The sequence below is a fragment of the Arachis hypogaea genome, chromosome 17, assembly GCF_003086295.3.
Source record: "Arachis hypogaea cultivar Tifrunner chromosome 17, arahy.Tifrunner.gnm2.J5K5, whole genome shotgun sequence".
NCBI classification, from domain to species: Eukaryota; Viridiplantae; Streptophyta; class Magnoliopsida; order Fabales; family Fabaceae; genus Arachis; species Arachis hypogaea.
In genome coordinates this window covers 87,008,661-87,033,939 of record NC_092052.1, presented here as the reverse complement: position 1 = coordinate 87,033,939, position 25,279 = coordinate 87,008,661, and the positions used below count along the sequence as shown (strand labels likewise).

The 25,279-nt window shown below is 37.5% G+C and overlaps 1 non-coding gene across 1 annotated transcript; it reads left to right on the top strand.

Moving 5' to 3' along the window:
- The first annotated feature begins 426 nt into the window (after positions 1–426).
- On the top strand, positions 427–534 carry LOC112768147 (small nucleolar RNA R71). Its single transcript, XR_003185586.1, has one exon. It is a non-coding gene; the product is annotated as a small nucleolar RNA R71 (small nucleolar RNA).
- The last annotated feature ends 24,745 nt before the right edge of the window (positions 535–25,279 follow it).

Here is a 25,279-nt window from a genome sequence, read left to right as displayed (position 1 = left end):
TCTCCATGAGGGATTATAGGTGTTTCCATAGGGTTCTCCCATGTAATTCACCTCTGCGATTGCAGGGTTCTCAGGATCATAAGCTTCTTCTTCAGAAGATGCTTCTTTAATACTGTTGGATGCAGCTTGCAATCCATTTAGACTCTGAGAAATCATATTGACTTGCTGAGTTAATATTTTGTTCTGAGCCAATATAGCATTCAGAGTATCAATTTCAAGAACTCCCTTTCTCTGATGTATCCTATTACTCACAGGATTCCTTTCAGAAGTGTACATGAACTGGTTATTTACAACCATGTCAATGAGTTCCTGAGCTTCTGCAGGTGTTTTCTTTAGGTGACTGGATCCACCTACAGAATGGTCCAATGACATCTTAGATAATTCAAACAGACCATCATAGAATATATCCAGGATGGTCCATTCTGAAAGCATGTCAGAAGGACACTTTTTGGTCAGTTGCTTGTATCTCTCCCAAGTTTCATAGAGGGATTCACCTTCTTTCTGTTTGAAGGTTTGAACATCCACTCTAAGTTTGCTAAGCTTTTAAAGAAGAAAGAACTTGGCTAAGAAAGCCGTGACCAGCTTATCCCAAGAGTTTAGGCTATCTTTAGGTTGAGAATCCAACCATATTCTAGCTCTGTCTCTTACAGCAAACAGGAAAAGCATAAGCCTGTAGACCTCGGAATCAACCCCATTGGTCTTAACAGTATCACAGATCTTCAAGAATTCAGTTAAGAACTGAAAAGGATCTTCTGATGGAAGTCCATGAAACTTGCAATTCTGTTGCATCAGAGAAACTAATTAAGGTTTTAGCTCAAAATTGTTTGCTCCAATGGCAGGGATTGAGATGCTTCTTCCATGTAAGTTGGAATTTGGTGCAGTGAAGTCACCAAGCATCTTCCTTGCATTGTTGTTGGGTTCGGCCATGTCTCCTTCTTTTTCGAAAATTTCTGTCAGATTTTCTCCAGAGAGTTGTGCTTTAGCTTCCCTTAGCTTCCTCTTCAGAGTCCTTTCAGGTTCCAGATCAGCTTCAACAAGAATGTTCTTATCCTTGTTCCTGCTCATATAAAAAATAAGAGAACAGAAAAGAAAATATGGAATCCTCTATGTCACAGTATAGAAATTCCTTATATGAGTATAAGAAGAGAAGAATAGATGAAGGATAAGATAAGAATTTGAACACAGAGGAGAAGAGTGGGTTTGAATTTTTGAGTGAAAGAGGGGTGTTAGTAGATAAATAAATAAATAGAAGGAGATGAAAGGGAGAAGAATTCAAAAATTAAATAAAATAAAATATAAATATTTTTGTTTTTATTTTAAATATTAGTTAGAATTCAAAAATACAAAAAGGAATAAAATTAAAATTAAAATTTAAAATAATTAGTTAATGAAAAGAAATTTTGAAAAAGAGGTTAGTGATTTTCGAAAATTACAGAGAGAAAATTAGTTAGGTAGTTTTGAAAAAGATAAGAATCAAACAAAAAGATAGGATTAATTTGAAAAAGATTTGAAAAGATAAGAGGATAGAAAAGATTTTGAAATTGATTTTGAAAAAGATGTGATTGACATTTATTTTGAAAATGATTTGAAAAAGAAATTTAAAAAGATTTGATTTTGAAAATTAAATTTGATTACTTGACTAACAAGAAACAAAAAGATATGATTTTAAAATTTAAAGATTGAACCTTTCTTACTAGGCAAGTAACAAATTTAAAATTTTTGAATCAATCACATTAATTGTTAGCATTAATTTCGAAAATATGAAATGGAAATAAGAAAAAGATTTTGAAAATAAATTTTGAAAATTTCGAAATTATGAAAGAAAAAATGAAAAAGATTTGATTTTTGAAAAAGATTTGAAAAGGATAGAATTTTTAAATTGAAAATTTGATTTGACTCACAAGAAACAATTAAATTTAAAAACTTTTTGACTAAATCAAACCAAATTTTCGAAAATTTATGAGAGAATAAGGGAAAGATATTTTTTTTATTTTTGAATGTTTAATGAAGAAAGAGAAAAACATTAAAATGACTCAAAAAATGAAAATTCAAGATTAAAATACATGATGCATGCAAGAACACTTTAAATGTCAAGATGAACACCAAGAACACTTTGAAGATCAAGATGAATATTAAGACTTATTCTTGAAAACTTTTAAGAAAAGAAAAACATGCAAGACACCAAACTTAGAAATTTTCAAACTTTAGACACTAATAATTCAAAAATACATATGGAAAATAAGAAAAGACACAAAACAAGGAAATGCAAATATCAAACAAGAAAATTCATCAAGAACAACTTGAAGATCATGAAGAACATTATGCATGGGTTTTCGAAAATTTTTATGAAAAATTCGAACATGCAATTGACACCAAACTTAAAATTTGACACTAGACTCAAACAAGAAACACAAAATTATTTTTGGTTTTGTGATTTTATAAATTTTTTTGTATATATATATATATATTTTTGAATTTTTCGAAAGTTAATTGGAAAAGAAAAATAAGGATTTCAAAATTTTTAATGAGAATTCCAGGAATCATGCAATGTTAGTCTAAAGCTCCAGTCCAGGAATTAGACATGGCTTACTAGCCAGCCAAGCTTTCAGTGAAAGCTCCGGTCCAAAACACTAGACATGGCCAATGGCCAGCGAAGCTTTAGCATACAAATCAGGCATACAACAGCTGATTAGATGGGAGTCCACGGACTCTTGTGACGATAAGTTTGAAATCTCGGTCCAAAGGATTAAACATGGCTTCACAGCCAGCCAGACTTCAACAGATCACCGTGAAACTCTAGAATTCATTCTTAAAAATTCTGAAGCCATAGAATAATTTATTATTATTTTTTGAAAATTTTTTGAAAATAAAAAGAATAAAAACAAAAATTTAAAATTAAAATAAAATTACCTAATTTGAGCAACAAGTTGAACCGTCAGTTGTCCAAACTCGAACAATCCCCGGCAACGGTGCCAAAAACTTGGTGCACGAAATTGTGATTGTCCATTCCTTGGTAACGGCTCCAAAAACTTAATACGCACGTTCATAATCTTAGTTCTTTTTCACAACTTTGCACAACTAACCAGCAAGTGCACTGGGTCGTCCAAGTAATAAACCTTACGTGAGTAAGGGTCGATCCCACGGAGATTGTCGGCATGAAGCAAGCTATGGTCACCTTGTAAATCTCAGTCAGACGGATTCAATTGGTTATGGAGATGTGATAATTAAATTATAATTAAAATATAAAATAGGATAGAGATACTTATGTAATTCATTGGTGAAAATTTTAGATAAGCGTAGGGAGATGCTTTGTTCCTTCTGAATCTCTACTTTCCTACTGCCTTCATCCAATCCTTCATACTCCTTTCCATGGCAAGCTGTATATTGGGCATCATCGTTGTCAATGGCTACATCCCGTCCTTTCAGTGAAAATGGTCCAAATGCGCTGTCACCGCACGGCTAATCATCTATCGGTTCTCGATCATGCTAGAATAGGATTTAGTAATCCTTTTGCGTCTATCACTACGCCCAGCACTCGCGAGTTTGAAGCTCGTCACAGTCATCCCATCCTAGATCCTACTCGGAATACCATAGACAAGGTTTAGACTTTTCGGATCTCAGGAATGGCCGCCAATAATTCTAGCTTATACCACGAAGACTCTAATCGTAGATCAGGAGGCTAAGAGATATGCATTCAAGCTTGCTTTCATGTAGAACGGAAGTGTTTGTCAGGCACGTGTTCATAGGTGAGAATGGTGATGAGCATCACATAATCATCACATTCATCATGTTCTTGTGTTCGAATGAATATCTTAGAGAAGAAATAGGCTTGAGTTGAATAGAAAAACAATAGTACTTTACATTAATTCATGAGGAATAGTAGAGCTCCACACCTTAATCTATGGTGTGTAGAAACTCTACCGTTGAAAATACATAAGTGATAATGGTGTTCATTGGCTTCGGCCCTAGAGGGGGAACCAGAAATGAGTTACTAGAGTTACTAAACTAGTTACTAGAGTTTACAGAAATGAGTAAATGATGCAGAAATCCACTTCTGGGCCCACTTTGTGTGTGATTGGGTTGAGCATTGAAGCTCTCACGTGTAGAGGTCAACCTTGGAGTTGAACTCCAGTTTGTAACTTGTTTCTGGCGTTTAACTCTGCTTTGCAACTTGTTTCTGGCGTTGAACGCCAAAATAGGGCAGAAAGCTGGCGTTAAATGCCAGTTTGTGTCATCTAAACTTGAGAAAAGTATGGACTATTATATATTGATGGAAAGCCCTGGATGTCTACATTCTAACGCAATTGAGAGCGCGCCATTTGAGTTTCTGTACCTCCAGAAAATTCACTTTGAGTGCAGGGCGGTCAGAATCCAACAGCATCTGCAGTCCTTCTTCAGCCTCTGAATCAGATTTTTGCTCAAGTCCTTCAATTTCAGTCAGAAGATACCTGAAATCACAGAAAAACACACAAACTCCTAGTAAATTCCAGAAATGTGATTTTTAATTAAAAACCAATAAAAATATACTAAAAACTATGTAAAAACAATGACAAAAAGCGTATAAATTATCCGCTCATCAACCTGCATCTGAAAAACAAGAGATATATACGGAATGAGAACCCCCGACCCATAGGTTCCTAGTATGGTAAAAGTGCCAAATAAATACAATGCATTGTAATAAAAACTCACTAAGCATCCTAAACTTCCTTTCACCAAACATTCATCTTATGTTCTCGCTAATCCTTAAATAGGCAACTGTCATAAGGGAATGCTAAATCTGATTCATATTCCTCATGCTTCCCAACTTTCTAACTGTCCAGCGATTCACAATCAGAATTATAAACAAAATCATCCCCGGCCATTCTGTCTCAGCAATTCTATATCGTTACCTCATACCCTCACCTGGAACAAGTGAAATCACTTCACTGCGTCTACCCAAGGAGCTCAAATTATCTCATTCTCTACCTGAAGCAAGTGAAATCACTTCACTGTGTCTACCCAGGGAACTCAAATTCTCTCATTCAATAATAATCATCATTATTCAATTACATCATCAGGTAACAAGTAATATAGGCAAGTAATACACAATAAGGTACAAGTAAAACAAGTAGCACATAATCAGGTAACATAGCATATACAATATAGCAATCCAAAACAAATAGGCAAACCCAAACAATTCAAACATATGCAAATGATGTATGCCTGCCCTATGGCTGATGAGTCTCATCTGTCAGTTATAAAGCCAAGCGGACAAGTCCTGGTAGCTAACCATTGTACTGTCCCTCTGTCGTGCATCCCCAACTCGAGTTATCTATAATCATAATCATAATCACACAACATCCACACTGGTGTTTATCCACGGGGGCGAGCTCATCCAGAACTTTGACAGTGTCCAACCACACTTATGACATAGGGTCAGCAGAATATCGAGTCTCAACCAGGAGCAAGTGGAGCTGACCCACTGCATCTACCCAAGGAAATCCGAGACTCAGATAGTTTCAATCTCAAATCATACTCGACTGGGAGCAAGTGGGGGGCTAGCCACTGTATCTACCCCAGGAGTCTCAAAACCAAACTCGGAGCAAGTGGAATCAATCCATTGCATCTACCCAGTCAGGTATGTCTCACCATATCCCGAAGCAAGTGGATCAATGCCACTGCGTCTACGCAGGCAGGTATATCTCACCACATCCCAGAGTAAGTGGAACAATGCCACTGCATCTACCCATGTAGGTATATCTCACCATATCCCAGAGCATCTGGATCAATGCCACTGCATCTACCCAAGCAGGTATATCTCACCACATCTCGGAGCAAGTGGGGGCAAAACCACAACTTTTGCATCTACCGAGGAGCCTCTATACTAACCAACCTGGAGCAAGTGGGGCACAACCACAACCCTTGCGTCTACCCAGGAGTTACATTCTCATATGCCCAGGAGGATCTAAGGAAGGGATCTTAACCTTCCACCATCTCGCTGGGGGTGATTTTACAATATCAGGAGGAACAAGGAAGGGGATCCCCACCTTCCTTCATCTCTCTGGGGTCGCACTTTCGAGAAAGAGAGCTCAAGATAAAACAATCATTCGAAGTCATATTTTCCTTTCCAGCCATCAATGAATATTTATCATAGCCATCCAGCTCATAATATAACCCATAAGCAGCCAATAATCATTATTGAATACAGCCCTTTGGCTCACAGCATACACTGCACTTCCATCATCACCCTCAGCAACTCATACAATTATCATTACACATCATTCATCATTGATTCTCACTTTACTTCATCCACAAGTTACCACGTGTCCTAGCTTCTTTTCATTACTAGGCATACTATAAAGATTTAGGACTTAGCGGATGAAAATGGAGGCTTAGAAGTCTGAAATTCGTCTCTAAAAACTCAAAATTCAACTTTTGCTTCAAACAGGGTCATGCGTGTGCGTCACCCACGTGCATGCATGGGAAGCAGAAAAAGGAAGTGACGCGTGAGCATCGTCCATGTGCACACATGGAAAGTAGAAAGGTAGCGCGACGCGTGCGCGTTGATGACATGTCACCATGTCATGTTTTTCTATGCTTTTTCATACAAGAAATTGATGATTTGTGCTTGAATAATGAATCCTTTTGTACTTAAATGGTAAATTTCCTTGATCTTTTGATTTTATAAATTTTGTAGGAAATAAGAAAAAAAAGAAGCAAAAAGCACAAAATAAGCTAAAAAGGAGAAAAAAAAGAGATTTGGGACACACTTTGAAGTTGGATCACACTTTGGAGGCTTAGGCCACACTTTTAAAAGCGTGGCCCATGACCAAATTAAAGGAGAATAGGAAATCAACACACAAAGCTCCGCTCTTGCCAAGAGCGGAGCATCATCGTGATGCAATTTCAACTTGGAAGCAAGAATTTTCACTAAGTTAAGCTTGGGCGCTCACAGCATGACTATGCCTCCTTCAAAGGGCTATAACTTGAGCTACGGATGTCCGATTGATGTGCTTCCAGTTGCGTTGGAAATCTGACATTCAGAGCTTTCCAATGATGGATGGCAAGCCATATTTGGCATGAAATTTAGGTACAAGTCGAAGGCATCTTTAAGGACCAAAAATAAGCAAAAAAATCAGCCAATGCTTCCACCAAGGTTCGAAGCTGGAGCCTCACTCCAAAGCATAATGCTCCGCTCTTGGAGAGAGCATTGTCGTGCTCTCTTCATGAAAATTCAAGGAAAATCTCTCCCCAAATGCTTTCACCAAGTTTCAAACTTAGGACCTCACCTAAGCAAAAGCAATGCTTCGCTCCCAAGGAGAGCAGAGCACTACTCTCCTCATTCCTTGCACAATTGTGACACGGCCAAGGAGGCTTGACACGCATGAGTTTGACATGGCCCAAGGAAGCATGTCACGCACAAGGCACACCAAGGCAAGGAAATGCTCCGCTCCCAACAAGAGCAGAGCGCTATCCTGAATGCTCCCCAACTTGGCACGCAACAAAGAAGGCCCAATGCAAGCCTCAATGCTCCGCTCCCCTCAAGAGCAGAGCACTCCCCTGGAAGCAACACCCATGGGCCAAAATTCAATTAAAACTTCCTTTGAACACAATTCCTCACCAAATTGAATCAACGCCAACCAAACCCATCTCTCTCTTCAAATCCAAAGCAAGCAAAGCCCACATCAGCACTCAATGGCACAAGGATTAGTTAGCTTAGGAATTTATTTTAATTGTAATTTGTTTAGAATTTCAATTTCATTTTCATTTTCACTTTGTAAAGCCTATATAAAGGCATCAATTCCATCTCATTAGGGGAGCTCCACTAGAAAGTATTAGGAGGGCATCTCTACTAGAGAGCACTAGGGGGAATTGGGAAGGGGAATTGATCTCTCTTCTTCCTTGTTCTTGCTTCTACACTTTTTACTCTTTGTTTTGGATCTTGGGTGGAGAATTGAAGAAATTATGTTTCAATCTCACCTTGAGATCTCTTTCTATTTTTTTGTCTGCATAATTCAAGGAATTGTGGTTTGGAATTAAATTGTCTCTACTGTTTTCATCTTTACTTCTTCTGCAATTTGTTTTTCTACTTCTTTCGCACTTGTTCTTGGTTGGATCAAGGAAGGGGTTGAGATCTAGACTTGTTTTCTAGTCTCTTTGATCCCCTAAGATCTTCAACTTCATTTTGCAATTAAGCTGAGTTTCATTTCTGTTTTACTTCTTCAAGTAATTTTACTTTTCTGTTTGAGATTTGCTACAATTTCTTTTTGCTGCAAGTTAAAATTCAATTTACATTGAGTTTACTTTTGATCTTTGGTTTCCATTGCTTCTGTTCTCATTGCTTTCAATTTACTTTCATGCAATTTAAATCTCCTTGTTCCTCTGCACTTTACATTTGATGCTTGCTGCAAATCTCATTTACATTTCCTGCACAATTTTAAATTCCTTTGCAACTGCTCTAAATTCTGATTTACTGCAATTTTGCTTCTCTGTTTACATTGCTCTCAATTTACTTTCATGCAATTTAAGTTTTCTGCAAGAGTTCTAAGCTTTGATCTATTGCTTTCGTTTAAATTTTCTGCACCCAATCCCTTTTACATTTGATACAATTTATATTTCTTGTCATTTAAGATTTTGCCAATTTACTTTTCTTGCACTTTAAGTTTTAAATGCAATTTACTTTCTACACTTTATAATTCCTGCAATTTACTTTCTGTTGACTACCTCCCATCCAATTTCACTTCAGTGTTAGCTTGACTAAACTAATCACCCACTAAAGTTGCTTGATCCATCAATCCCTGTGGGATCGACCTCACTCTAAGTGAGTTTTACTACTTGATATGACCCGGTACACTTGCCGGTGAGTTTTAGGTGATTGGAATTTGTTTTTCCATAAAAACACCATCACGCGTCAGTGACGCGTACACGTGGGTGAGTTTTGTTCTCCTCGCACAGACCCACCACAGTACCAGCGCAACTCTCTCGATCTTCTACTGGGCACTTGCATCAATACAGCGACGTGTACGTGACGGCTAGGCGCACCCGTGAGAGGGTAAAAATCGTGAGTGACGCGTGCGCGTCGGCCAAGCGTGCACATCAGAGTACGTTTTACCAAAATTTTTACTAAGTTAAAAAGCTGCAGGATTACATTTTTAAACCCCAAACTTCCGACATACAAAACTTCTTCTGCCAAATTCCTTTTTCAACCTTTCCAGAACCGTTGGAAAGATCGTTGAATGAACTTTCACAAAATTTTGGTTCTGAAAAGAATTCCTAACTCTGAGGGCCAAGTTACAGACCACCGAAGTTGGTCAAAAATCAAATTTTACCCAAAAACAAAAATCACCAAATATTCCAATGTTCACAAGCCAAATTCATTTCCACTCATCCAAATGACCATAACCCTACCTCTTCTACACAATTTCACCCAAAACTATCAAATTCTACACCTCAATTAATCAAACCTTATTATTCAAAAATCAAACCAATTATTCACACATTCAATATCTAAAATCCATCCAATCCCTTATATCATCACACAATACACATATTAACTTACCTTCCTTACCTCTTTCCGGCCTCCGACCCAAGATTCACGGCCTCCGGCCCAAATTTACAATTTAAATGCATATTCCACAAACCAATATTCATTATCCAATTCATCAAATTCTCAACACACCAAACATACAAATTCACACAATTCTCAACCCAATCATTAATTTACATTACATATCAACTATGCATATTAGTACCAACCATTTACACAATCCAAACTTAATCCTAGGGGCATCTAGCCTAGGAATTCTCATTACACGACACGGTACTTAAATGAAACTTAAACCGTACCTCTTGTAGCCAAAATAATTGAGCTTCTTCTTGAGAGTCTCCACCAACCCTTAGCTTCATGCCTTACCAAAGCTCCTCAAGAAATATCAATCTTCCAATTGTGCACCAAAATCACGCAATACACTAACATAATCAATTTTCAAACTTATAATCAACCTAGGGTTCATAAAATTGATAAATCACAAGGTTTTGAGTAATTCTTACCTCAACCCATATGAAATAGGGATAGAACCCACTTAGAATCCATGTTAGAGTATCCTTAAACAACCAAAATCACAAAATTTTAACATTAACTACCCAAAAACGCGTAACAGTGGGGAATTTCGAAAAATGGGCAGAGGTGAATAGAATACTCACCAAAATAACTAGATAAAATCGAAGAGGATGAGAAGAGCAACGCGTGGCTGCAAACGGCTCGTCAATCGGAGTTCTGGATCAAAAGTTATGGTGATTTGAAGTTTGATGGAGTTAGGATTTTCTCTCTTCTTCCTCCCTTCTCCATTTCAGCGCCCCAAACCCCTTTCTTTAGGGTAAATGAGCTGAAATGCTCATAAATAATGTTTATATATGTTGGGTCTTGGGCCCGGTTCACTTGGTTTGGTCCGTTGGCCCAATTTTGGGCCAAAACCTCTAAGATTAGAATTTTAAATCGTATTTTAAATATTTCTATTTTCCCAAATTATAAATTGTTATTTCTTAAAATTATTCACTTCTAATTAATTTTCTCAGCTACAGTACCGAACAGATCACAGCCGGTACTGCTGGTCAAATTTCCAGTACCCATTTTTATTCAGAAAACTATGTTTTTCGACTCAGAAAAATTCACTGAGTCCAAATATCATATTTAAATTATAAAATTCCGATTGCTAAATTTTCTAACCATATTCGCTCCTATTTAATTTATTATTTAATTAATTACAGTTTGACCAGGTTTTACATTTATTGTAAGGTCCCACATCGATTGGGGAGGGGAATGAGGCATGCCTTATAAGGGTGTGGATAACTCTCCATAGCATGACACGTTTTGACAAGTGAGTGTGGGGAGCTTCAGCTATCATCCCTATCGTCAAAGGTAAAACCGTGAGGCATTGTGTGCCAAAGCAGATAATATCGTGCAAGTGGGTTGTCTGGGCTGTTACATTTTGTTTAAGTTTTATTAAGTTTTTATAGGTTTTAGTGCAAAATTCACATTTTTGGATTCTACTTTAAGTTTGTGTGTTTTTATGTAATTTCAGGTATTTTCTGGCTGAAATTGAGGAGCTGGAGCATAAGTCTGATTCAGAGGCAGAGAAATCACTGCATATGCTATTGATGAGCAGATAATTTATACCCTTTTTGGCATTATTTTTACATAGTTTTTAGTATGTTTTAGTTACTTTTTATTATATTTTTATTAGTTTTTATTCAAAAATCACATTTCTAGATTTTACTGAGTTTGTGTGTTTTTCTGTGATTTCAGGTATTTTCTGGCTTAAATTAAGGGACCTGAGCAAAAATCTGATTCAAAGGCTGAAAAAGGATTGCAGATGTTGTTGGATTTTGACCTCCCTGCACTCAAAGTGAATTTTCTGGAGCTATAGAAGCCCAATTGGTGCTCCCTCAATTGCGTTGGAAAGTGGATATCCTGGGCTTTCCAGCAATATATAATTGTCCATATTTTGCCCGAGATTTTATGGCCCAAACTGGTGTTCAAAGTCAGCCTAAAATATCTTGGCGTAAAACGCCCTAACTGGCACCAGAATTGGAGTTAAACGCCCAAACTAGCACCAGAGCTGGCGTTTAACTCCAGGAATAGCCTAAGCACGAAAAAGCTTCAATGCTCAGCCCAAGCACACACCACGCGGGCCGCGAAAGTGGATTTCTGCACTATCTGCACTTAGTTACTCAATTTCTGTAAACCTAGGTTACTAGTTTAGTATAAAAACTACTTTTAGAGACTTATTTTACATCTTTTGCTCTTTTGATCTTTTATCTTTGGAACCTGTATGTTCACGTTTGGGGGCTGGCCTCACGGCCATGCCTAGACCTTTGACTTATGTATTTTCTACGGTGGAGTCTCTACACCCCAAAGATTAAGGTGTGGAGCTCTGCTGTTCTTAATGAATTAATACAAGTACTATTGTTTTTCTATTCAATTCTCGCCTACCTCTTCTCTAAGATATTAACTCGCACTTCAACCTGATGAATGTGATGACCCGTGACACTCATCATTATTCTCACTTATGAACGCGTGCCTGACAACCACTTCCGTTCTATCTGCAATAGCTTGAGTGTGTATCTCTTGGAGTCCTGGTTCACGACGCCTGGTTGCCTCTCCTGACAACAGAGCATTCCATTACATGAGATCAGAGTCTTTGTGGTATAGGCTAGAACCAATTGGCAGCATTCTTGGGATCCGGAAAGTCTAAACCTTGTCTGTGGTATTCCGAGTAGGATCTGGGAAGGGATGACTGTGATGAGCTTCAAACCTGCGAATGTGGGGCACAAGTGACAGTGTGCAAAAGGACAATGGTCCTATTCCGACGCTAGCGGGAACCGACAGATGATTAGCTGTGCGGTGACAATGCATATGAATTTGTTATCATCCGAGAGGATCATACAGCTTGCCATGGAAGGAGGTAACGCATGATTGGAAGAAGGCAGTAGGAAAGCAGACGTTTAGAAGCAACAAAGCATCTCCAGACGCTTATCTGAAATTCCCACCAATGATTTACATAAATATTTCTATCTTATTTTATATTTTATTTATATTTTAATTATCAAAACTTCATAACCATTTGAATCTGCCTGACTGAGATTTACAAGGATGACCATAGGTTACTTCAAGCTAACAATCTCCGTGGGATCGACCCTTACTCATGTAAGGTATTACTTGGATAACCCAGTGCACTTGCTGGTTAGTTGTGCGAAGTTGTGAAAAAGAGTTGAGATTACAATTGTGCGTACCAAGTTGTTGGCGCCGTTGAAATCACAATTTTGTGCCCCAAGTTTTTGGCGCCGTTGCCGGGGATTGTTCGAGTTTGGACAACTGACGGTTCATCTTGTTGCTCAGATTAGGTAATTTTATTTTATTTTAAGCTTTTTATTTTATTTTAGAAAAATTCAAAAAAAAATAATTTTTTTTCTGAAGAACAAAATAAAATATGTTTAGTTTTCAAAAAAAAATTCTTCAGAATTTTTAAGAATGAATTCTAGAATTTCAGATGATGCTTTTATCATCACAGGAGCTAGTTGATTCCCATCAATTTGGCTGTTGTATGTAATGTCCTGCTGAAGCTTGGCTAGCCATGTCAAATCTTTTTAGACTGAAGCTTTAGACTAACATTGCATGATTCCTAGAATTCCTATTAAAAATTTTGAATTTATTTATTTTCTCTTTTTCCAATTAATTTTTGAAGAATACAAAAAAATTAATAAAACCATAAAAATAAAAATTTTTGTGTTTGTTGTTCCGGTCTAGTATCAAATTTTAAGTTTGGTGTCAATTGAATTTTTCTTATTTTTGAAAATTCATGCATGGTGTTCTTCATTAATCTTCAAGTTGTTCTTGATGATTCTCTTTGTTTGATCTTTAAATTTTCTTGTTTGGTGTCTTTTCTTAATTTTCATATACATTCTTGAATTATTAGTGTCTAAAGAATAAAAATTTTTAAGTTTGGTGTCTTGCATGTTTTTCTTTTCTTAAAAATTTTCAAAAATATGTTCTTAATATTCATCATGATCTTCAAAGTGTTCTTGGTGTTCATCTTGACATTCAAGGTGTTCTTGCATGCATTATTAGTTTCGATCTTAATATCTTGTGTTTTGCATCATTTTTTATGTTTTTCTCTCTCCTTATAAAAATTAAAAAATAAAAATATATCTTTCCCTTATTCTTCTCATAAATTTCGAAATTTTGATTGATTTAGTCAAAAGGTTTTAAAAATTTAATTATTTCGTATGAGTCAAGCCAAAATTTCAAATTAAAAATTCTATCTTTTTCAAATTCTTTTCAAAAATCAAATCTTTTCCATTTTTTATTTTATTTTCGAAAATTCTCAAAATCAAGTTTCAAAATCTTTTTCTTAATTTTGTTTCATATTTTCAAAATTAATGCTAATATTTAATGTTTAGATTAAAAAATTTTCAAGTTGTTACTTGCCTATTAAGAAAGGATCAATCTTTAAATTCTAAAATCATATCTCTTAGTTTCTTATTAGTCAAGTAATCAACTTTAATTTCAAAAATCGAATCATTTTAATTTCCTTTTCAAATCTTTTTCAAAATGATTTTCAATCATATCTTTTCCAAAATTTAATTTCAAAATCTTTTCTATCCTTTTATCTTTTCAAAATTGATTTTCTAATCTTTTTCAGTTAACTACTTGATTTTTTGTTTGATTTTTAAAAGTTTTCTATTTCAATCATATCTTTTCTCTAAAATTTGAAAACTAAATAAATTAATTACTATTTCTTATCTTTTTCAAATTTTATTTTATTTCTCTTCTTAATTTCGAATATTAACTAATAATTAAAATAAAAACAAAAATATTTTTCTTTTATTTTAATTTAAAATTTGGATTTTCTCTCTCTCTCTCTCTCTCTCATCTCTTTCTATTTATTTATTTATTCACTAACACTTCTCTTCTTCTTATAATTTGAACCCTTTCTCCCTCTCTGTGTTCGAATTCTTCATCTTCTCTCTTCTTCATTCTACTCCTCTATTCTTCTACTCACATAAAGGAATCCCTATACTGGGACATAGAGGATTCCTATTCTTTTCTGTTCTCTTCTTTTTCATTTGAGCAGGAGTAAGGATAAGTACATTCTTGTGAAAGCTGATCCGGAACCTGAAAGGACTCTAAAGAGGAAACTAAGAGAAGCTAAAGCACAACACTCTGGAGAGGACCTGACAGAATTTTTTGAAAAAGAAGAAGAGATGGCCGAGCCCAACAACAATGGTGGAGATGCAAGGAAGATGCTTGGTGACTTTATTGCACCCTCTTCTGACTTCTGTGGAAGGAGCATCTCAATTCCTGCAATTGGAGCAAACAACTTTGAGCTTAAGCCTCAATTAGTTTCTCTGATGCAGTAGAATTGCAAGTTTCATGGACTTCCATTGGAAGATCCTCATCAGTTTTTAGCTGAATTCTTGCAAATCTGTGACACTGTTAAGACCAATGGGGTTAATCCTGAGGTCTATAGACTTATGCTTTTCCCCTTTGCTATAAGAGACAGAGCTAGGACATGGTTGGACTCACAGCCTAAAGATAGCCTGAACTCTTGGAAAAAGTTGGTCAATGCTTTCTTGGCCAAATTTTTTACACCTCAAAAATTGAGCAAGCTTAGAGTAGAAGTCCAAACCTTCAGACAGAAGGAAGGTGAATCCCTCTATGAAGCTTAGGAAAGATACAAGCAATTGATCAGAAGGTGTCCTTCTGACATGTTTTTAGAATGGAGCATCATATGTATATTCTATGATGGTCTGTCTGAATTGTCCAAGATGTCATTGGACCACTCTGCTGGAGGATCTCTTCATCTGAAGAAGACGCCTGCACAAGCCCAGGAACTCATTGAAATGGTTGCAAATAACCAGTTCATGTACACTTCTGAAAGGAATCCTGTGGATAATGGGACAACTCAGAAGAAAGGAATTCTTGAGATTGATACTCTGAATGCAATATTGGCTCAGAATAAAATATTGACTCAGCAAGTCAATATGATTTCTCAGAGTCTGTCTGGAATGCAAGCTGCATCCGGCAGTACTAAAGAAGCCTCCCCTGAAGGAGAAGCTTATGATCCTGAGAATCCTGGAATGAAAGAGGTGAATTACATGGGAGAATCCTATGGAAACACTTACAATCCTTCATGGAGGAATCATCCTAATCTCTCATAGAAGGATCAACAGAAGCCTAACCAACGCTTCAATAATAACAATGGTGGAAGAAACAGGTTTGGAAATAGCAAATCTTTTCCATCATCTTCTTAGCAACAGACAGAGAATTCTAAGCAGAGCCACTCTGACTTAGCAATCGTAGTCTCTGATCTATCTAAGACCACTCTCAGTTTCATGACTGAAGCAAGGTCCTCCATTAGAAATTTGGAGGCACAAGTGGGTCAGCTGAGTAAAAGAGTTACTGAACTCCCTCCTAGTACTCTCCCAACCAATACAGAATTGAATCCAAAAAGAGAGTGCAAGGCCATAAACACGTCCCACATGGCCGAACCTGTAGAGGAGGGAAAGACAGTGATTTCTAGTGAGGAAGACCTCAATGGATGTTCACTAGCCTCCAAGGAGTTCCCTATTGAGGAACCAAAGGAATCTGAGGCTCACACAGAGACCATAGAGATTCCACTGAACTTACTGTTGCCATTCATGAGCTCTGATGAGTATTCTTCCTCTGAAGAGGATGAAGATATTGCTGAAAAGCAAGTTGCTCAATATCTAAGAGCAATCATGAAGCTGAATGCCAAGCTATTTGGTAATGAGACTTCGGAGGATGAACCATCATTGCTCATCAATGAACTGAATGATCTGGTTCAACTGAAATTACCTCAGAAAAAATAGGATCCTGGAAAGTTCTTAATACCTTGTACCATAGGTACCATGACCTTTAAGAAGGCTCTGTGTGATCTTGGGTCAAGTATAAACCTCATGCCCCTCTCTGTAATGGAGAAACTAGGGATCTTTGAGGTGCAAGCTGCAAGAATCTCACTAGAGATGGCAGACAATTCAAGGAAATAGGCTTATGGACTTGTAGAGGATGTCTTAGTGAAGGTTGAAGGCTATTACATCCCTGCTGACTTCATAATCCTAGACACTGGAAAGGATGAGGATAAATCCATTATCCTTCGAAGACCCTTCCTAGCCACTACAAGAGTTGTGATTGATGTGGACAGAGGAGAGTTAGTCCTTCAAGTGAATGAGGACTACCTTGTGTTTAAGGCTCAAGGATCCTCATCTATAACCATGGAGAGGAAGCATGAAAATCTTCTCTCAATACAGAGTCAAACAGAGCCCCCATACTCAACTTCTAAGTTTTGTGTTGGGAGGCCAACATCAAGCTCTAAGTCTCTGTGAAGCTCTCTAAGAGCTTCACTGTCAAGCTACTGACATTAAAGAAGTGCTTATTAGGAGGCAACCCAATGTTATTTAATTATATTTATTTGTTTTCCATTGTTATTTTATGTTTTCTTTAGGTTGATGATCATGTGAAGTCACAAAAATAACTGAAAAATCGAAAACAGAATGAAAAATAGCATTAAAAATAGCACACCCTGGAGGACAGACTTACTGGCATTTATATGCCAGTAAGGATAGCAGAATGGGCGTTTAACGCCCAGCCTGGCAGCATTCTGGGCGTTAAACGCCAGAATGGGCAGCACTCTGGGTGTTTAACGCCATAAAGGGCTGTCTGGCACAGGCTGGTGTTAAACGCCATAAATGGGCATCTGGCTGGCGTTTAATGCCAGAAATGGGCAGCAGAGTGGTGTTTAACGCCAGGGAAGGTAGTAGGGCTGGCGTTTAACGCTAGGAAAGGTAGCAGAGCTGACATTAAACACCAAATTTGGCACAAAATGGGCGTTTGAACGCCAGAATGGTGCAAGGACTGAAATTACTTGACACCTCAGGATCTATGGATCCCACAGGATCCCCACCTACCCCACTTCTTCTTCTCTTCTTTTCACACCTTTCCATAACACTCTTCCCCAAACACCATTGACCAATCACCTCAATACCTCTTCCCCAAATACCATTCACCTATCAAATTTTACCCTCTTCCCCATATCCTCTTCACCACTCACATCCATCCATCATTAAACCCCACCTACCTCACCATTCAAATTCAAACCATTTCCTCCCAAACCCTCCCCTTCATGACCGAAAACCCTCTCACCCTTACCCTATAAATACCCCTCCTCACTACCTTCAATTTCACACAACATACACACTAAAACCCACCTTGGCCAAAACCACCCCAAATCTCCATCTCCTCCATTTCTTCTTCTTCTACTCCTTTCTTTCTTCTTTTGCTCGAGGACGAGAAAATCTTCTAAGTTTGGTGTGGGAAAAGCTAAAGCTTTTTGTTTTTCCATAACCATCAATGGCACCAACGGCCGGAGAAACCTCTAGAAAGAGGAAAGGGAAGGCAATTGCTTCCACCTCCGAGTCATGGGAGATGGAGAGATTCATCTTAAAGGTCCATCAAGACCACTTCTATGAAGTTGTGGCCAAGAAAAAGGTGATCCCCGAGGTCTCCTTTGAGCTCAAAAAGAGTGAATATCCAGATATCCGACATGAAGTTCGAAGAAAAGGTTGGGAAATCCTCACCAACCCCATTCAACAAGTCGAGATCTTAATGGTTCAAGAGTTCTATGCCAATGCATGGATCACTAAGAACTATGACCAAAGTGTGAACCCAAACCCAAAGAATTGGCTTAGAATGGTTCGGGGAAAATACTTGGATTTTAGTCCGAAAAATGTGAGGCTAGCATTTAACTTGCCAATGATACAAGGAGATCCTCACCCTTTCACTAGAAGGGTCAACTTTGATCAAAGGTTGGACCAAGTCCTTAGGGACATTTGTGTGGAAGGCGCTCAATGGAAGAGAGATTCAAGAGGCAAGCTGGTTCAACTAAGAAGGCTTGACCTCAAGCCCGTGGGTAGGGGATGGTTAGAGTTCATCCAACGCTCTGTTATCCCTACAAGCAACCAGTCTGAAGTTACAATAGACCGGGCCATCATGATCCATAGCATCATGATAGAGAGGAAGTAGAAGTTCATGAGATCATATCCCTAGAACTCTACAAGGTGGCGAATAAGCCTTCCACTTTGGCAAGGTTAGCCTTCCCTTATCTCATTTGTCACCTATGCAATTCAGCGGGAATTGTCATAGAGGGAGACATCCTCATTAAAGAGGACAAGCCCATCACTAAGAAAAGGATGGAGCAAACAAGAGAGCCCACTCATAGACCTCAAGAAGAGCATGAGGAAATTCCTCATCAGGAAATCCCTGAGATTCCTCAAGGGATGCACTTTCCTCCACAAAACTATTGGGAGCAAATCAACACCTCCCTAGGAGAATTAAGTTCCAACATGGGGCAACTAAGGGTGGAACACCAAGAGCATTCCATTCTCCTCCATGAAAGTAGAGAAGACCAAAGAGCCATGAGGAAGGAATAACAAAGGCAAGGAAGAGACATCGAGGAGCTCAAGCACTCCATAAGATCTTCAAGAGGAAGAACTAGTTGCCATCACTAAGGTGGACCCGTTCTTTAATTTTCTTGTTCTTTATTTTCTGTTTTTCGTTTCCTATGCTTTATGTTTTGTCTATGTTTGTGTCTTTATTACATGATCATTAGTGTCTAGTGTCTATGTCCTAAAGCTATGAATGTTCTATGAATCCATCACCTTTCTTAAATGAAAAATGTTTTTAATTGCAAAAGAACAAGAAGTACATGGTTTCGAATTCTATCTTGAAATTAGTTTAATTATTTTGATGTGGTGGCAATACTTTTTATTTTCTGAATGAATGCTTGAACAGTGCATATTTTTGAATTTGTTGTTTATGAATGTTAACATTATTGGCTCTTGAAAGAATAAAGAAAAAGGAAAAATGTTATTGATAATCTAAAAAATCATAAAATTGATTCTTGAAGCAAGAAAAAGTAGTGAATAGAAAAAGCTTGCGAAAAAAAAGGCGAAAAAAATAAAGAAAAAAAAAGAAAAGAAAGAAAAAGAAAAAGCAAGCAGAAAAGGCCAGTAACCCTTTAAACCAAAAGGCAAAGGTAGAAAAAGGATCCCAGGCTTTGAGAATTAATGGATAGGAGGGCCCACAGGAATAAAATCCTGGCCTAAGCGGCTAAACCAAGCTGTCCCTAACCATGTTCTTGTGGCGTGAAGGTGTCAAGTGAAAAGCTTGAGACTGAGCGGTTAAAGTCATGGTCCAAAGCAAAAAGAGTGTGCTTAAGAGCTCTGGACACCTCTAACTGGGGACTTTAGCAAAGCTGAGTCACAATCTGAAAAGGTTCACCCAGTTATGTGTCTGTGGCATTTATGTATCCGGTGGTAATACTGGAAAACAAAATGCTTAGGGTCACGGCCAAGACTCACAAAGTAGCTGTGTTCAAGAATCAACATACTGAACTAAGAGAATCAATAACACTATCTGAATTCTGAGTTCCTATTGATGCCAATCATTCAGAACTTCAAAGAATAAAGTGAGATGCCAAAACTGTTCAGAAGCAAAAAGGCTACAAGTCCCCCTCATCTAATTGAAGCTAATCTTCATTGATAAGTTTGGAATTCATTGTATATTCTCTTCTTTTTATCCTATTTTGTTTTACTTGCTTGGGGACAAGCAACAATTTAAGTTTGGTGTTGTGATGAGCGGATAATTTATACCCTTTTTGGCATTATTTTTACATAGTTTTTAGTATGTTTTAGTTACTTTTTATTATATTTTTATTAAAAAATCACATTTATGGACTTTACTATGAGTTTGTGTGTTTCTCTGTGATTTCAGGTATTTTCTGGCTGAAATTGAGGGACCTGAGCAAAAATCTGATTCAGAGGCTGAAAAAGGACTGCAGATGCTGTTGGATTCTGACCTCCCTGCACTCGAAGTGGATTTTCTGGAGCTACAGAAGCCCAATTGGCACGCTCTCAATTGCGTTGGAAAGTAGACATCATGGGATTTCCAGAAATATTTAATAGTCCATATTTTGCTCTAGATTTGATGGCCAAAACTGGCATTCAAAATCAGCCTAAAATATCTTGGCGTAAAACGCCCAAACTGGCACCCGAATTGGAGTTAAACGCCCAAACTGGAACCAAAGCTGGCGTTTAGCTCCAGGAATAGCCTAAGCACGAAAAACCTTCAATACTCAGCCCAAGCACACACTAAGTGGGCCTCAGAAGTGGATTTCTGCACTATCTGCACTTAGTTACTCAATTGCTGTAAACCTAGGTTACTAGTTTAGTATAAAAACTACTTTTAGAGACTAATTTTACATCTTTTGATCTTTTGATCTTTTATCTTTGGAACTTGTATGTTCACGTTTGGGGGCTGGCCTCATGGCCATGCCTAGACCTTTTACTTATATATTTTCTACGGTGGAGTTTCTACACCCTATAGATTAAGGTGTGGAGCTCTGCTGTACTTCATGAATTAATACAAGTACTATTGTTTTTCTATTCAATTCACGCCTACTTCTTCTCTAAGATATTCACTCGCAGTTCAACCTGATGAATGTGATGAACCGTGACACTCATCATCATTCTCACTTATGAACGCGTGCCTGACAACCACTTCCGTTCTATCTGCAATAGCTTGAGTGTGTATCTCTTGGCCTCCTGGTTCATGACGCATGGTTACCTCTCCTAACAATAGAGCATTCCATTCCGTGAGATCAGAGTCTTCGTGGTATAGGCTAGAACCAATTGGCAACATTCCTGGGATCTAGAAAGTCTAAACCTTGTCTGTGGTATTCCGAGTAGGATCTGGGAAGGGATGACTGTGATGAGCTTCAAACCTACGAATGTGGGGCACAAGTGATAGTGTGCAAAAGGACAATGATCCTATTCCGATGCTAGCGGGAACCGACAGATGATTAGCCATGCGGTGACAGCGCATATGGATTTGTTTTCATCCGAGAGGATCATACAGCTTACCATGGAAGGAGGTAACGCATGGTTGGAAGAAGACAATAGGAAAGCAGAGGTTCAGAAGCAACAAAGCACCTCCAGACGCTTATCTGAAATTCCCACCAATGAATTACATAAGTAACTTTATCTTATTTTATATTTTATTTATATTTTAATTATCAAAACCTCATAACCATTTGAATCTGCCTGACTGAGATTTACAAGGATGACCATAGCTTGCTTTAAGCCGACAATCTTCGTGGGATTGACCCTTACTCACGTAAGGTATTACTTGGATGACCCAGTACACTTGCTGGTTAGTTGTGCGGAGTTGTGAAAAAGAGTTGAGATCAAGATTCTGTGTTCCAAGTTTTTAGTGCCATTATTAGAGATCACAATTTCGTGCAGCAATACCTCTTTGGGAGAGTGGAGCTCAAACGTGGAGCAATTGAGGTTGGAACATCAAGAGCACTCCACCATCCTCTATGAAATAGAGAAGATCAGAGAGCTATGAGGGAAGAACAACAGAGACAAGGGCGTGACATTGAAGAGATCAAGCACTATATTGGATCCTCAAGGAGGAGTAATAGCCGCCATCAATAAGGTGGATTCATTCTCTTAATTCCCTTTTCTCATGCTACTTTTTTCTGTTTTTTGTTATGTTTTATTGTCTGATCTTTTGTTCTTGTTGCATGATCATCTATATCTTAAGGCTATAAAATGTTCCATATATTCCTCACCTTGCTTAAAAGAAAATTTTTAATTGAAAAAGAATTGAGAGATAAATAAACTTTGAGTTATATAATAAGAATAGTTCAATTATTTTTATGTGGTGGCATTACTTTTGTTTTCTGAATGTATGAATGAATAGTGCATATTTGAAATTCAAATTAAGAATGTTGTCTCTTGAAAGAATGATGAAAAAGGAAAAGTATTATTGGTAATCTGAAAAATCTAAATAAATTGATTCTTGAAGCAAGAAAAAGCAGCAAAAAGAAAAAGAAAAAGCATGTTGCAAAAAAAATAAAAAGATAATAATATATGCATGCGAAAAAAAAGAAAAAGCAAGCAGAAAAAGCCATTAGCTCTTTAAACCAAAAGGTAAGAGCGAAAAGCCAATAACCCTTTAAACCAAAAGGCAAAGGTAAAAGGATCCAAGGCTTTGAGCATCAATGGTTAGGAGGGCCTACAAGGAATAAAATCCTGGCCTAAGCGGCTCAACCAAGCTGTCCCTAACCATATGCTTGTGGTGTGAAGGTGTCAAGTGAAAAGCTTGAGACTGAGCAGTTAAAGTCATGGTCCAAACCAAAAAGACTGTGCTTAAGAACTCTGGACACCTCTATCTAGGGATTCTAACAAAGCTGAATCACAATCAAAAGGGTTCACCCAGTTAAAGAGTCTGTGGCATTTATGCATCCGGTGATAATACTGGAAAACAAAGTGCTTAGGGCGGCCAGGACTCTGAAAGCTGTGTTCAAGAATCAAAAAGAACTAAACTAGGAGAATCAATAATATCATCTGGATTCTATGTTCCTAAAGATGCTAACCATTCTGAGTTCCAATGGATAGTGAGATGCCAAAACTATCCAGAAGCAAAAAGCTACTAAGTCCCGCTCATTTAATTGAAACTAAGCTTCATTGGAAACTCTGAGATTGATTGTATCTTACACTTCTTTTCATCGTACTTTGTTTTTAGTTTCTAGGGGAAAAGCAACAATTTAAGTTTGGTGTTCTAATGAGTAGATATTTTATACGCTTTTTGCCATCATTTTCATATAGTTTTTAGTATGTTTTATTTTAGTTTTTTATTAAGTTTTTATAGGTTTTAGTGAAAAATTCACATTTTTGGATTCTACTTTGAGTTTTTGTGTTTTTATGCAATTTCAGGTATTTTCTGGCTTAAATTTAGGAGATGGAGCAAAAGTCTGATTCAGAGGCAGAGAAAGCACTGCAGATGCTGTCCGGATCTGACCTCCTTGCACTCGAAAGAGCTTTTCTGGAGCTACCAATGTCCAAATGGAGCATTCTTAACGTCTATGGAAAGATAACCTCTAGAGCTTTCCAGAAATGTGTAATAGTTCATGCTTTCTTCAGAATTGAAGGCCCAAATCTGGCATCCAACACTAGCCTCCTGCCCTATTCTGGCGTCTAGCACCCAAAGGAGAACAGTCCAGTGTCCAACGCCTATAAAGGACCCCCTAGCTAGTGTTCAACGCCCTAGAGGCCTCCTAGCACGTGGATCTCATCAAAGCTCAGCCCAAACACTCACCAAGTGGGCCCCAGAAGTGGATTTTAGCACTAAAAGACTGTTTTACCCTTTTTATGTAATCCTTAGTCAGTAGATTAGTATATATAGAACAAGGATCACCCTTGTTCAAACCTTTTTGCCATATTTTCGTTTATCATTGTATTTTCTATCAGTATGAGTTTCTAAACCTCCTAGGTTGAAGGGAGGAGCCCTACTGAGTTTCATGGATCAATAAAAGTATTACTGTTTCTCTTTAATCTGTGTTTGATCAATTATAAGATGTATCTTCGTTCCTTAATCTAAGACCGCGTGCCTGATAACCACCCGTGTTCTTCTTGGGTTTGTGTGAATACGTAACTGGAAAGTATTGAACCACTATCTTGATTATACATCTCTTAGACGGCTAATCCACGACTTCCTTGGGGACTTCTGGAGACACCAGTTCAGCTGAGGTATGGGGAGATTAGGGTATCTGTGGTAGATTCTAGAATCCAAAGGCGCAGCATTCTCTGATCCAGAAGATTTCACCTTGTCTGTGGCATTTTGAGTAGGATCATGAAGGTGAATAAACGGCAGGAGCTTCACCCTGAATCAGAATGGATCCACACTAACCCTGGGGTTCAAATTTGAAGGAGTATTGGTGGCTGCTCAAACTAGCGTCAATCACATACAGCCTGTCATAGAAGAAATTATTCACAATTGAAGAAGATAGTGAGAGCAGAGTTAATCCAAAAGGACAAAGCATCTCGAAGCCTTAACCATCTTCTTATCATTGCAAACAGGTCAACCTAGTTTAGATCTTTTTATTCTCTTTTATGCATTTAAATAATCAAACCACCTACCTTTCTATCCACCTGACTAAAATCTACAAGATAACCATAGCTTGCTTCAAACCACAATCCTTGTAGGATCGACCCTAACTCGCTCAGGTATTACTTGGACGACCCAGTGCACTTGCTGGTTCAGTTGTACGAAGTGTCGGAATTTGTGCACCAAGTAATTTATGCCCCAAGTTTATGGCACCGTTGCCGGAGATTGTTCGTGTTTGGACAAACTGACGGATTATCTTATTGCTTAGATTAGGTATGTCTTTAATTTTGTTTGAGTCTTTTTATTTTCTTCTTCTTTTTTCAAAAAAATTCAAAAAATTTTCAAAAAGCTTTTCTTTTCTTTAGTTAATCTTTGTTTTTGGTTTGAGTCTCTTGTTTGTGTTCTTGGTTGAATTTTCGAATTTCCTTGAGTCTTTTTCTAAAAATTTTCAAAATTAGTGTCTTTTGTTTGAGTCTTTAGTCAATCCTTAAGTTTGGTGTCTCCTTGTGTTTTTCTTTTATAATTTTCGAAAATTTTGTCTTTGGTTTTCAAAATTTTTAAGTTTGGTGTCTTTTGCATGTTCTTGTTTTCTTTGAATTTTTTGAGTTTTCTTTAAAGTGTTCTTGTTTTAATCTTAAAATTTTTATGTTTGGTGTCTCATTGTGTTTTTCTTCTTAATTTTCGCACACTAGGTGTTATTAAATCTAAAAATTTTAAGTTTGTGTCTTTTTGTTATTTTTCTCTTTCTTCATTAAATTCAAAAATTAAAAA